This window comes from Schistocerca americana, chromosome X (assembly GCF_021461395.2).
Source record: "Schistocerca americana isolate TAMUIC-IGC-003095 chromosome X, iqSchAmer2.1, whole genome shotgun sequence".
NCBI lineage: Eukaryota > Metazoa > Arthropoda > Insecta > Orthoptera > Acrididae > Schistocerca > Schistocerca americana.
The window spans coordinates 795,073,465-795,087,065 of record NC_060130.1 but is presented as its reverse complement, the minus strand read 5'-3'; positions in this window follow the sequence as shown (position 1 = coordinate 795,087,065).

Below are 13,601 nucleotides of genomic sequence, written 5' to 3'. Positions count from 1 at the left end.
TTGCCGGTGCAGGATTTTGGGCACAAAATGACCGCTCGCTTATCTCCCATAAATGTTCCTTGGTATTCATGTCGGGCGATCTGGGTGGCCAAATCATTAGCTCGAATTGTCCAGCATGTTCTTCAAACCAATCACGAACAATTGTGGCCCGCAATGAGACTGTCATCCATAAAAATCCCATCGTTATTTGGGAACGTAAAGTCCATGAATTGCTGCGTATGGTCTCCAAGTAGCCGAACGTAACCAGTTCCAGTCAATGATGGATTCAGTTGGACCAATGGACCCAGTCCATTCCACGTAGACACAGCCCACACCCTTACAGAGCCACCACCAGCTTGCGCAGTACCTAGTTGACAACTTGGGTCCATGGCTTCGTGGGATCTGCGCCACAATCAGACCCTACTATCAGCTCTTACCAACTGAAATCTGGACTAATCTGACAACGCCACTGTCTTCCAGTCGTCTAGGATGCAACCGATATAGTAACGAGCCCAGAAGAGGCGTTGCAGGCGATGTGCTGTTAGCAAAGGCACTCGCTTCTGCTGCCATAGCCTATTAACGCCAAACTTCGTCGCACTATGGTAACGGATAAGCTCGTCGTAAGACGCGAATTGATTTATCTGGTTATTTGAGCAGTGTTGCTCGTCTGTTAGCACTGACAGCTCTACGCAAATGCCGCTGCTGTCGGTCGTTAAGTAAAGGCCTTCGGTCAGTGTGTTATCCGTGGTGAGAGGTAATGCCGGAACTGTGGTATTCTCGGCACATGATTGACACTGTAGATCTCGGCATATCGAATTCCCTGACGATTTCCGAAATGGAATGCCCCACATCTCTAGTTCCAACTACCATTCTGCGTTCAGGGTCTGTTAATTCCCGTCGTGCGGGCATAATCACGTCGGAAATCTTTTCAGATGAATCACCTGAGTACACATAACAACTCAGCCAATGCACTGCCCTTTTATACCTTGTATAGGCGATACTAGCGCCATCTGTATATGTGCATATTGATATCCCATGACCTTTGTGACCTCAGCGTAAGTAAATGAGAAATATTTCGTCGTAAAATAAATATTTTGATAGTTAATTGTTACAGTATTCGTAAAACGTTATATTCCAACTTTAACAGCAATTTTGTGAAGTGTTTGGGTTATAAGAGTCCGTATTCCGAAAAAATTTAGCGTAATGCGATCCATTTGAAGATGACGGTCAGTTTCTTGTCATGGAAAAGTTGCCACATTTTTGCAATGTATTTATCTTGTTTCTCAAAATCTAAAGTGCAAAAAATAGCTTTCGGACATGAGACTGAAATCCTGCTTATAACTCAAATTTCTTATAACGTCTCAAAAGAATTAGAGAAGCGGGACACGCAAAAATTGAACATAAATAACTGCCAAGACTTAGTGTAGCACTGGGATGGATCGTTGCTACCAGTGCTCAAAGGTGTTGGAAAGGTAGACAGACTGACAGCTGAAGCAACCTTTCAAACCGAGGAATAATTGTTGGGGGTCCGTGAAATCCCAACATCTTTTGGAGAATATCAGGTCATGACTGTTTATCAGACAGTAGAGAAGTGGGGTACACCTGACAAAATTCGGGCATTGTGCTGTGAGACGGCAACAAGCAATACAGGTTGAGTTGACGGCAGCTGTAAAACTGTGGACAGATTGTTCATTTGTGACCTCGGGGCAACTTCTGGGCTGAATATGGAACTTTTCAGCAAATTGGGAATCACTTGGTCGATACTTAACAAGAACGCTTACATAAGTGGCCGCAATGAAGTACTTGGCAATGTACGGTTTGTTATTCTCTGATTCCTTGAAAACCAACTTTCAACACACAAACAACCTCGAGATGATTACCGAGAACTGGTGGAGTTAACGTTGATCTTTCTTGGCGGCATTCAAAAGAATGGGATATTGTTTCGCATCCCAGGAACTGTAACTCATTTTAGGTGGATGGCAAAGACCATACATGCACTCAAGTTACACATGTTTCAAGATCAGTTTCCCTTCTATGATATGAAGAAGAACTCATATCAGCAGTAATACCTATTTTTCTCGCACGCGTGTGCTTCCGAACCTGATTTCTGTCAACAGAAGCATTTGAGGCGCCTTACGCGATTTTCTATTGATGAGTCAACAGATAGATTATCAGGATATTGATCCTCTGATCAGTAAGGCTGCGAAGAAAAGAAAGACCATGTCTGGGACTTACCTCCAGAAACTGTGGCTTTAGCTTTGTTTGATGACAATATTCCAACAAAGGTCAAGGCGAATATAGGTCAAGTTTTCTTAGAATTAGAGGAAACTGAAGAAGAGGAAAAAGAATATTTTAAGTGGAAAGATACATTATACACAAAAATGATTTGACTCCTTTTACAAATATGGACTTCGCGTCTTTTGTAACTCTTGTTACAAAAACTTTATTCACGAAGTTTACATCTGTACCGATTTTCTCCACAAAGACCTTTCAACATGGAAAGACGACCCCCGTTACAAAAGTGCAATTCAAAAACTTGAGGAGATGGTTCTTGTAAATGATGTTGCAGAAGGAGATGTCATACTCATTTAGAACTGCACTAACATTCTCACAAAAGACGAAACTGAGAAACAATTTGTTTTACAGATTGTTGCTGGAGACCATCCAAATACCCCACTGTTACTAAATCTTCTCCTGGGAATAAATAATGTTCAGTGCTCATTCAATCAAATTATCTTTCGGTACTAGAGAAAGAATGTTGTAAAATGATTATTCTAAGTAAAGAGTCTCAAACTGAAAATGTGTACATTCTCGAAAATAAATTTTATATTTCTTAAATTTTTCGTGTTGTTTTTCGAATTCCTCGAATGAACTTTTCAGCAATACGAGTCAAAAAGATTTTAAACAAGTGCTGGGTTCGTTTGAATGTGCCACATACATTACCCTCACGAAAGACAAGTATCAGTGGAGATAATGAAGATTACAGTGCGTTTTAACGGAAATAAGTGCTGTGTATGCTATGTCCTAACTTCATGGCGTTCGAGAGTCGCCTAGAATTTGTTGGATTGAGATAAGATTATTCACACAGTTTTTGTTCAATTGGAACAAAAGTGGGGTGTGGGAGAACCGAAATTCTGACTTTCAGAAAATTACGTATACCTAAGGGCTATCCTATAGGATATGTAGTAAGACATCAGGGAATAACTTCCATGGTACTAAGGAAGATGTAGACGTTAGAAACTGTATGGAAAGACAAAAACTGGAGTACCTCCAACAAAAAATTTGCGAAGTAGGGTTCAGGTGCCACTCTGACAAGGGACCTCTTGAGTGTGAGGTCACAAAAGGCCAGATATTTAAGGCATTCAACGCCCCGCATATTGTCTACCATGCAACCACAGTATTGCCTACTAATGGTAATACGCGGCGGGACTCGAGGTATCCAATGATAAGCACTGTGTGATGCTACGGAGCGCAGTTGAACTACTTAGTCGACGAGTAACTGACAACAGTGCTACAGAGCTAGTGGTGTTGATACAAAAACGAGACATTGCATTATACGAGGGTTGGAACTTTAATAGTGGTAACTATTTATTAACAGCTCGTACAAAACAGATACGTGTTTCGAAGTTTTACTGACCTTCGAGGTAGTCACCAGCATTGTGTGTAACCCGTTGCCAGAATTGTGGAAGTCGTAGGATACTCTTAGCAGGGCCAGTTGTATTGACAATTCGAGCGACGCGGTCTATTGCCTGACGAATTTGTAGCAGTTCTGAAGCGAATGCCGTGATGTGTTTCCTTCAGTTTAGAAATCGAGTTGAACTTACGAGGTCTTAAGTCATGGGAGTGCAGAAGGTGGTATAGCGCTTAACAGCCCCTTTAGTCAAACAAATCAGTAACAGCTTGCACTGTACGTGCTTGAGTGTTGTCCTGCAAAATGATGGCCAGGTCCTGCAGAAAGTGTCATCACTTCTGTCTCTATACTGTTCATTTTTGGAACACAACCTACGACCAGCTTAGAGACAGAAGTGATGACACTTTCTGCAGGACCTGACCATCATTTTGCAGGACAATGCTCAAGCACGTACAGTGACTGATGGGGCTGCTAAGTGCTATACCACCCACTGCACTCCACTGACTTAAGCCCTCATAAGTTCAACTCGATTTCTAAACTGAAGGAAACACTTCACTGCATTCGCTTCAGAACTGCTACAAATTCGCCGTGCAATAGACCGCGCCGCTCGAACTGTCAACACAACTGGCACTGCTAAGAGTATCCTACGACTTCCACATCGCTGGCAACGTGTTATACACAATGCTGTCGACAAGTCAGTAAAACTTTGAAACACACACCTATTTTGTACAAGCTGTAAATAAATAAATGCCACTATTAAAGTTCCAACCCGCGTATCTACAACAGTTATCGAAGATGACTTTTCGTCAGAAAGGAACCCAAGGAATTTCGCAGTGAGAAAGAAGTGGCAGATGAAATATTAGCGTTTCTACAAGGTGAGCAATATGACTGTGTAGTGTAGCCCTTGTTTCAAGGATGCTCGATGAAATTTACAGTATGTGCATGATAGTAACCTACTACGTCATGCACATCAAACTGTGCGTGACACAGATTACAGTGATTTCAAGGGAAGCAGAGGATGGCTGCATAGCTTCAAACAGTGCTACAAAACTGGAAGGCGTAAGATAACGAAATTTCGAACGAAGCGTCAACTTGGCGATGCACAGCAGACTGCGGAATGGGTCCGAAAACTTGTAGATGAGAAACTTATCCCATCATTCAGTAAGGAATTTGTTCCTAACTCCGGCCAACTGGTATTTGAAGAGGAAACGCTTATGAAAGGAACCAAGGAAATTAGAGGTACCAAGAGAGTTCTATCAAGGTCAGATAACATCAGTGCCTTAATGCATTCGTATGCAATTATACCGACTGTTAATGTGGATGGTAAATTGGCTGAAAGTTATTTATTGTGCTGTGAGAAGTTGGAGCTGCCCTGTCCCCTACGATTCGTTCTCGTGTGCGTGATCTTGCATGGTTAGTAGGGAAAATTTACATCACAGCAACCAAGAGTGGGACAATGGGCGTAAGGGAACAACAACTATGGTATGAGCACTGTTTATGGCCAATAGCTGCTCGAAATAACTTGCTTTTGCTTGATTCATGGACTGCGTATAAAAATCTTGCTCCTTGAGAGCAAACTATCCCTCGTGAAAAGTGTGTGGCATTGCAGTTCATACCACCTGGAACCACCGGAGAAATACAGCCCCTGAATCTCTTTTCCGTCCCTGTAAACCATATTATCGCACTATCTGCAGCTACGCCTTCACAATAAACACCACGACAGACTGTTTTGCTTCACGAGAAACTCCACGGCAGACTGTTTTGCTTTCGGTTACATGTCATCCAATTTCATCTGCTCTAATCACCCCGTTACACCAATACCCAGCTGAACGTCCTGCATGGTTTGTAATTGCCAAGGAGCTCTTCCTCGATCTTGAGGGTGCGAACCTTTGTGATCACTGGTGCGCCATTTTTCATTCAGTGTTAGTGGTACAATTTAATGGCTTGCTTTGAACATTTCTTGAATGTCTACGACGTCCATTTTGTGAGGTGCAGTACATAAACCCCATAGAAGATTGACCTCTGCACCTCCCGGATACTCATGTTCTGTCGCCCTCCTGATGCACACGGTGAATCATTAGCAACTAATATTTTTTCTGTCATAACAGTTAACTCAACACTTCCAAATGTACCTTACTAAAGACTGAACTTGTGACGTAGCAATCAAGGATTCCTTGGTACAATACAGGAATTCGTAGCGGGGCGCATCGAACTAGTCAGAAGGCTCATGACAAAAAAAAAAGAAGGAAAACTAGCCGCACTATGTTATTTAGACGTTTAATATGTTGCGCAGCAGCCATCTTTTTACTTGTAATATAAAAAAAAGATTTATGTGACGCAGTCGTGAAGAACGTGAGTGCCATCAAACGATTGTTAAGCTGTCGTAGAATCTCGACCCCAACCGATTGTCAAGCTTTTCCATTTTCTTTAAGTGAATTCTGGCAGACGTCGGCTGCGCGTCCGACTGCGGTTATTTTTTGCCCGCGCGGCCGCCGCCAGGGCGCAGCACCGGCAGGCCGGCGGTCCAAGGCCAGCGGCGACCGTTATCTGTGCGCCTGCTGCGTCTCAACGACTCCATTCTCGTGTAGCGCCCCATTATCTGCGGACGTCGCTCCTGCCGGCGCTCGGGTTCCTTGCTCTGTTGCAGAAGCGTGTGCTCTTGGCTGTTCTCAGAAGTGGGTTCATGGCCGGATATGGCTCCTCCTCTACTGGCTTTATGTTACGTGCAACGAAAAATAGAGTTTACTCCCACATCGCGCACAATTCGATGTCTGTATTCCGTTAGTAGCTGTTTCTCAGGTAATGATTTTCGAGTGTCTTCAGTTCTGCTGTGATGTTCACAACAAAAATATACTCATCTTCATCTAAAGAAGTGCCAGTTTTACATATCGCCTGTCATTTGTGCATAATTGAGGACTTTTCTTCCTTTTTTTCCTCGACATAGCTGAAGACTGATCCGTTAAATTACGCTTATTGAAATTTACAGATTCTTCAAGGCAGTGGTCGTCAAACTGTGGCCCACGGGCCGTAAAACGAATCAAGTGTTAGTGCGGCCAGCGGTTCGCAGCTGTATTTAATATTATTATGCATATAGCAACTACACCAATATCAAAACAAGAAAGTGATTAACAGTCGAGTATTTGAGGGGACGACGTTGCCGGTTCACGTTTTCCTGCTCCCACAATATGACTGTCACAGTAACAAATGTGACGTGCAGCACTGGGTTCGCTTAGCGGGATAGTAATAGTCCTACTAGTTTTCTGCACACTTTCCCAATTGGTTCAAGACATTCTGTGGTGTAAAGTAAACGCTCTGAACAGAGAAACAATGTGAGCAACGAAAACGGATTACAATCGTTTACCGGCAACAAATGTACACTGCAGCTATGGCAATTGGCATCCGAGGTTGCGGAGGTATATGACAACGGCGAACACAACAGAGAGCTTGGCCAACTCATTCCCTGATTGGTAGCTGCTTCGGTAGCTGCCTTTGGGCCACTAGCTGTCAATGACTAATATTCTAATCCAGCTATAGTTACCGAATCCAAAGGCGTCAACTAACGTTTAGAACTTCCCAAGTGCGTAGTTTTCTGCTCATTTTCGATAATAACCGAATATACTTAAAGAGACGGTGATATTTTAAGAAGTGCTCAATTTTAATTGACTTTCGTGAATCTGGCGCTGAGCTAAATAAAGTTGGCCGCTTACCTCGCGGCAGAGAGGCAAGTGGCGCGGCTACTGTGGCACAGACAACGGTCGTCAAGACGCTGTCGCTAGAGGTCGCCCGATAGAATCTGCCAACAACTTTGTCACAATGCGTCCGATCTCATTCGTCAGTTTTTGGCGGGGTCAAGAGGGTTAGGTTAGCTTATGTTAGAATCTATTCTATGTACGAAGTAGGTTTAATTTTAATCCCCAAGGATGGGGTGGATGCCACACCGCCTCTGTGCTTGGAGACGAGTGGTACAATGTGGCTTTTTCTATTAAAAAGATGCCGAATGCATGTGAATGAGCTATGTCTGTCTCGAAAAGGACGTGGCGTGTACTGTATACTCTGTCCTCAGTTGTTGAACAATATGAGATGAAGAGAGGAACGCTCTGTAACATACGAATACATGAGATGAAGGAAGAAACGCTCTGTTACTCGAGATGATTCGTAGCGACCCTGTAAAGTAAGATTACAAACATTATTTTGCTGAATTTATTTGAAGTTGTGCATACATACGTCAATTAACCTTCAAACTTGTGAAAAACGAACATGAAGTTTAAAATAAGATTCTCTGAACACCTAAATCAGTTAAAAGTGGAAAAACATACACTACATCTGCGAATCACTTCACGTGACGGAATCACCACCGTACTGGCATCAAAATGCCAGTAAGCAGTAATAATAATTTGTAGAGAGCTAATGTCCACCTACAACAACCCAAAAAAGTAGCCACTACAGTAGCTTTAAGCATAAGATACACCATCCTTCTCACTATAATAAATTTTTTGAGGTTATGATTTACGCCTATAATTTCCGTACAGATTTTGCCTACTTGTGGTTTGCAATAAACCTGCAATTTCATTCCACAGATTCTTAACTATATTCCGATTATGTTTTTCACCCTCAGGACCCACAAATTCCTTCTATGACTATATTTATCAGTTTCTCACAGTCCATGTTTCGCGTTTTATAGGCCAATATTACAGAAGAAAACTAAATGATTTGTCGTCTGAAGTCTGTACGTTCGGGTGATGAGATCGGCTACATTGTGACTATGCACATATTGGCTTACTGATTGGAAAAGAGTGGACATCTTCGGTCCATGTCAGTAGGCGGCGGAAGACACTGTGACCGCAGCCTTAGAGGATGTGAAAGGGCGAAAGTTTTGTTGTTTGTCTTCCACTACTGACAACTACGGGCGTGCGCAACTTGTATCTATTAGCTGTTGCAGTATACATTTTGACACGGAAGTAAGGTGGATACGTAGATACGCATTACGGGTACGGTAATCTTCAAATATAGTATATATTTGTAGCAACGAAAATGAAATTAAATTAATGTTGCAATAAAAAGCAATGAGTAGAAGAAAATTGACATTCAAAACGTTTAGTAAACTTTTGCGATCGTGGATCATATTGCACAGCGCATTTAAATATAAACACAATTACTGTTATTAACCGTTTCATCATCCGCTCACACAGACAACAAAGCAACATTTCGTCAGGAAAATTTGAAAATTTGTGGTAAGTTCCTATGGGACCAAACTGCTGAGGTCATCGGCTTAATCTAACTTAAACTAACGTACGCCAAGGACAACACACACACACACCCATTATATTAGAACAAATAAGCCCTCGGTCACAAATATTAAGTCAAAATTGACCAGGTTTCGACGCTACTATGAGCGTCGTCTTCAGAATTAGACTAACTATGTTCTAAAACATATTAGGTATACAATACATTAATAAAATTAAAGTTTGTACTAACTGGAAGAAGATGCAGTACTTACAAGTCACATATTAAAAAAAGATCTAAGCCGGAAAGGCGAGCCGCTAACGGCTGCTCGTACTTGAGTGAACAAGGGTTGCAACAAGACTCAAGACTCAATAGCGGCTCGCCATCTTACTTACAACTATTCATGACGTCGCCTTTCCGGCTTAGATCTTTTTTAATATGTGACTTGTAAGTACTGCATCTTCTTCCAGTTAGTACAAACTTTAATTTTATTAATGTATTATATACCTAATATATTTTAGAACAGTTAGTCTAATTCTGAAGACGACGCTCATAGTAGCGTCGAAACCTGGTCAATTTTGACTTAATACTTGTGACCGAGGGCTTATTTGTTCTAATATAATTCTGACACGGTCACTGAACCTCAGCAGCTATGTTCAAAGTTTTACACACACCCATGCCTGAGGGAGGACTCACAACCTCCGACGGGGGGAGCCGCGCGGACCGTGGCAATGCGCTCCAGACTGCGCCGCTCAGTTCGTCAGGCACTTACAGATTCACAGCTTCGTATTCGCTGAGGGTGTCAGGAATTTGAAACAGAGAACAGTCAACAAAAAAGTGTTCCGAATGGTGTCGACGGGGGAAGGAGGGCGGGGGAGAGGGAGGAGGTAGCAGTCCTACAAAGAAACTGTGGTTGATGACTCGCACGTCACGTCAGCAGGCAGATAACACGAGGCTCATGAGAAATACCGACCGTTCCGCCTACGTCAGAGCGCGTGACACCCCAGGTCTTACGGGTGGCAGCACCCGTCTCAAGCGGGGAGCGAGTAACTATTTTAGACGATTTTAATAATTCTTGACTGCATGTTTAAATGCACGCACGTTCTCGATACCACAAGACAAAACTAAGACCTTCAGTAGGTACCTTTTCAATTAAATATTGATTTCTAGGGTGCCCTGCAAGGACCCGAGCGTTCGCGAAATCTGGAGTACGATTTCTCGAGAAGAGCTGGTGCAGCACCCCCAAATCGCTCTCCCGAACCGTCCGCTGCCAGCCGCTTCAATAGAAGCAGGAAGGCGCGCCGATCTCCCGTCTCACGGCGTCGCAGCTCGCACCGGCCAGACTGATGTCGTGGGTTGACTCCTGTTGCTCTCGTATCGACCGCGAAGCCACTACTCCTCGCTATACGGCGCGGCCCACTGGAATCACGTGGCGACCTCACATGCGCCGACGCTCAAGGCGGACAAGTCATCTTGTGTCTCAGTGCGCGACCGACCAACCGATCGATCCAACCGCCAATGACCATTGCCTGAGTAACTCGAGCAGACTGGCGGCCTAATGCGCAGACTCAGATGCAGGAACTAAGCCCCGACCAGGCGACCACTCGCTGAGTTCTCTTACTGGCGGAGTGGAAAGACTCTCATTTATCCAGCTTCAAAGATTGATTCGAACGAAAGACATACTAGCACTCCGGACGACAGACAGACACTAACTGCCTCACAAATTCGGACAAGAGACAGACTAGCAAGCTGGGGACGAGAGACTGACTCAGACTGACCCCACCAGAGGGAGACACCAAAGCTGCGGTTGCCACAGCGGCGCCACCGTCAGAAACTGAGGGCGACTGCTTCACACTACGCGCAGCGGCGCGCTCTTCAAAACAGCAATTTTTTACCATGGCCACGTGTATTGTTAACATTGATTTTATCTGCTCGCTTGCAACGAGCTACCCACCCCCTATGTACTGCATTTTTAGGGAATCGATTACATGTTGCACCACTCGTTTTACGGCCACAATTGTTACAGTGTGCAACTGGACAATTACTCGTATTTTTACTCGTCTCGTTCGCTCTCTCGTTACTCTATTACAATAATTATTAAGGATCGCGTTGGTTCTAGCATCTCCGGCGGTAATCCGGAAGGATACCGCCCTTCGATTGGCCTTTCGGTTCTAATCGAAGTGTTAGGTATATTGCAGGTGCCAGCCACCCTGCAGCGGTCCAGCCAGCAGCCAGCAGTGGTCCCAGCCAGCAGCCAGCAGCGGTTTCTGCCAGCATCCAGCAGCCAGCAGCGGTTCCTGCCAGCAGCCAGCGGCGGTTCCTGCCAGCAGCCAGTGTCCAGCAGCAGTTCCTGCCAGCAGCCAGTGTCCAGCAGTGGTCCCAGCCAGCAGCGGTTCCTGCCAGCAGCCAGCGTCCAGCAGCGGTCCCAGCCAGCATCCAGCAGCCAGCAGCGTCCAGCGTCCAGCAGCCAGCAGCATCCAGCAGCAGCAGCATCCCCACCGGCCGGCCAGCCAGGTCGCCTCCCCCGCCAGCAGCAGCAGAGTGGGGTTTTGGCCCCAGTCTCCTTCGTAGTTTCTCCATCCCTTCTACTCTGTGTTTCTCGTCGCCTTTTCCGTCCCTCGTTTGCTTCTTTGTTCTGTCCTGTGCTTTTCCCCTTCTCAAAATGTCGACCCCCACCACCGCCACTACTGCCACCACCACTACCATCATATATACATCCCCCTCCGCCGCCGCCACCACTATCACGTGGTGTGCCGCATCACTCCCCCACAGTCCATCCCCCCACTCCTCACTCTCCCATCTCCCTCACTATTTGTCACCCCATCCCCAGTTCCTCCTTCCCGCGCCTCCTCTGATCCCTTCCCTCCACTCCCTCCCTCTGCTTATTCTGTTTCTGCGGCCCCCACTAGGGTGGTCGCCCGGAGGGCTACGGCCCACGCTCAACTCTCCCCTTCGCCTTCATCATCATCGTCTTCACCATCGCCTTCGCCATCGCCCTCACCATCTTCAGCGCTGACTTCAGCACCGGGACCTGCCACTCCCCGCCACATTCCAGTCACTTCCATCCCCCACACCTCCTCCGCCGCCGTCAAGCGCCCCAGTGGCACCCCTGCCTCCTCTACTCCCAAAAAGGCTCCACCTCGTCCCCCTTCCCCAGCCCATGATGCCATGGATGTCTCCCCGCCTGTCCCTGCCCCCTCCTCCTCCTCCTCCACCCCCTCCTCCTACTGCTACCACCTCTCCCATCCTGATCCCTCCCTTCTTGAGGCCCAGAACCTCACCCTCTTCCTTTGCCAGAATTTTCCTGGTGCCCCTATCTCCCTCCTCACTCCTCGTCGTGATTCGGTGCTCATCTCCTCCTCCAGCCCTACCCTCTACACAGATCTCCTTTCCCACATCCCTGTCACCCGCTTTGGCCCTAATGCCTCCCTCACCCCTGCTCCTTCCCCACCTCCCTCCCGCCAACCCCAACCTCCGCGTCACCCGCCGCCCCTCACCACCGTGATCACTCGGCTTAGTCTGACGATCATGGAGGAGGAGGTGCTGGTGGAGCTTCAGGCACATCCCCATCTGGAGGTGCATGCGGTTCGCCGCATCCACAACTCTGCCGGCCCCACCCACATTATGTGGGTCTTTTCTGAGCACGCCCCCTCCATAAAACATCTCCTGAAGGAGGGTGTCCTCCTCTTTAACCAACGTTATAAAGTTGACCCCTCCCGTTCCCCTCCTCAATCCCTCCGCTGCCAGAGGTGCTTGCAGTATAATGCACACACGACATCTGAGTGCCGTGAGGCCCCCACCTGCCTGCACTGTAGACAAGCCCACTTCTTACGGCAGTGCCCCAATCTCCAGTCCCCCCCTCCTTCAATACCTGTAACCTCACTCATCCTACTTACTTCCAGAAATGTAAGGCCCAACCCCTTCCTACCACTCCTGAACTCACCGTTCCTGTCTGCCCTCTGGACGCAGCCACCCCTCCCGGCAATTCCCTTCGCCCACCCCCTACCGCTGAGGACATCATCAGATTCCTCACCATGGTCCTTCAGAATATTCATCCTTTTCAGTGCCCCCACAACCTCCAACAGATCTCCCTCGCCGCCCGTTCTGTTTTCCACCTAAAAATGTACGCCACCTACTCCAACAACCAGGCCCATTTCACCTTCTCCCGTCTTGACACCCTCGTCTAAATCCCTGGCATGGTGCGACAGCACCGTATCCTTTTCAACAACATTCGCTCCCTTCCCACCAACAAGAACCTCTTCCTGCACACCCTTGCCACCCACCGCGTGGATGCCTTCCTCCTCAATGAAACCTTCCTCCAACCCCACCACACCGTCCACACTTTGCCCTACCTCCTTCACCACTCCGATAATCCCCTCCCGATTGCGCGTGGTGGAGTTGCCATTGGTCACCACCACCAGATCCCCATTTGGCTCCAACCTTTCCGACCCCACCGAACACCTGATCCTTAGTCTCTTCTTCCCCGGCCTTACCGTTACCTGCGCCACCATTTATGTACGCCCTAACGCCCCTATTCCCTTCGACTTCCCCTCCCACATTGACCGTACCTTCTCCTCCTACTTGATTGCCACCATCCTCAACATCCATAGTCGTTCCACCGCCCAGTTACGGCGGTGGCATCAGTTCCTCTCCTCCCTTCAAGACGACCTCAACCCCATCCCCCAGCACACCCGTCCCGAATCCAACTCCACTCCCGATGTTATCCTCTCCTCCCCCAACCTCCTTGGCCGCATAACGGTGGATGTCC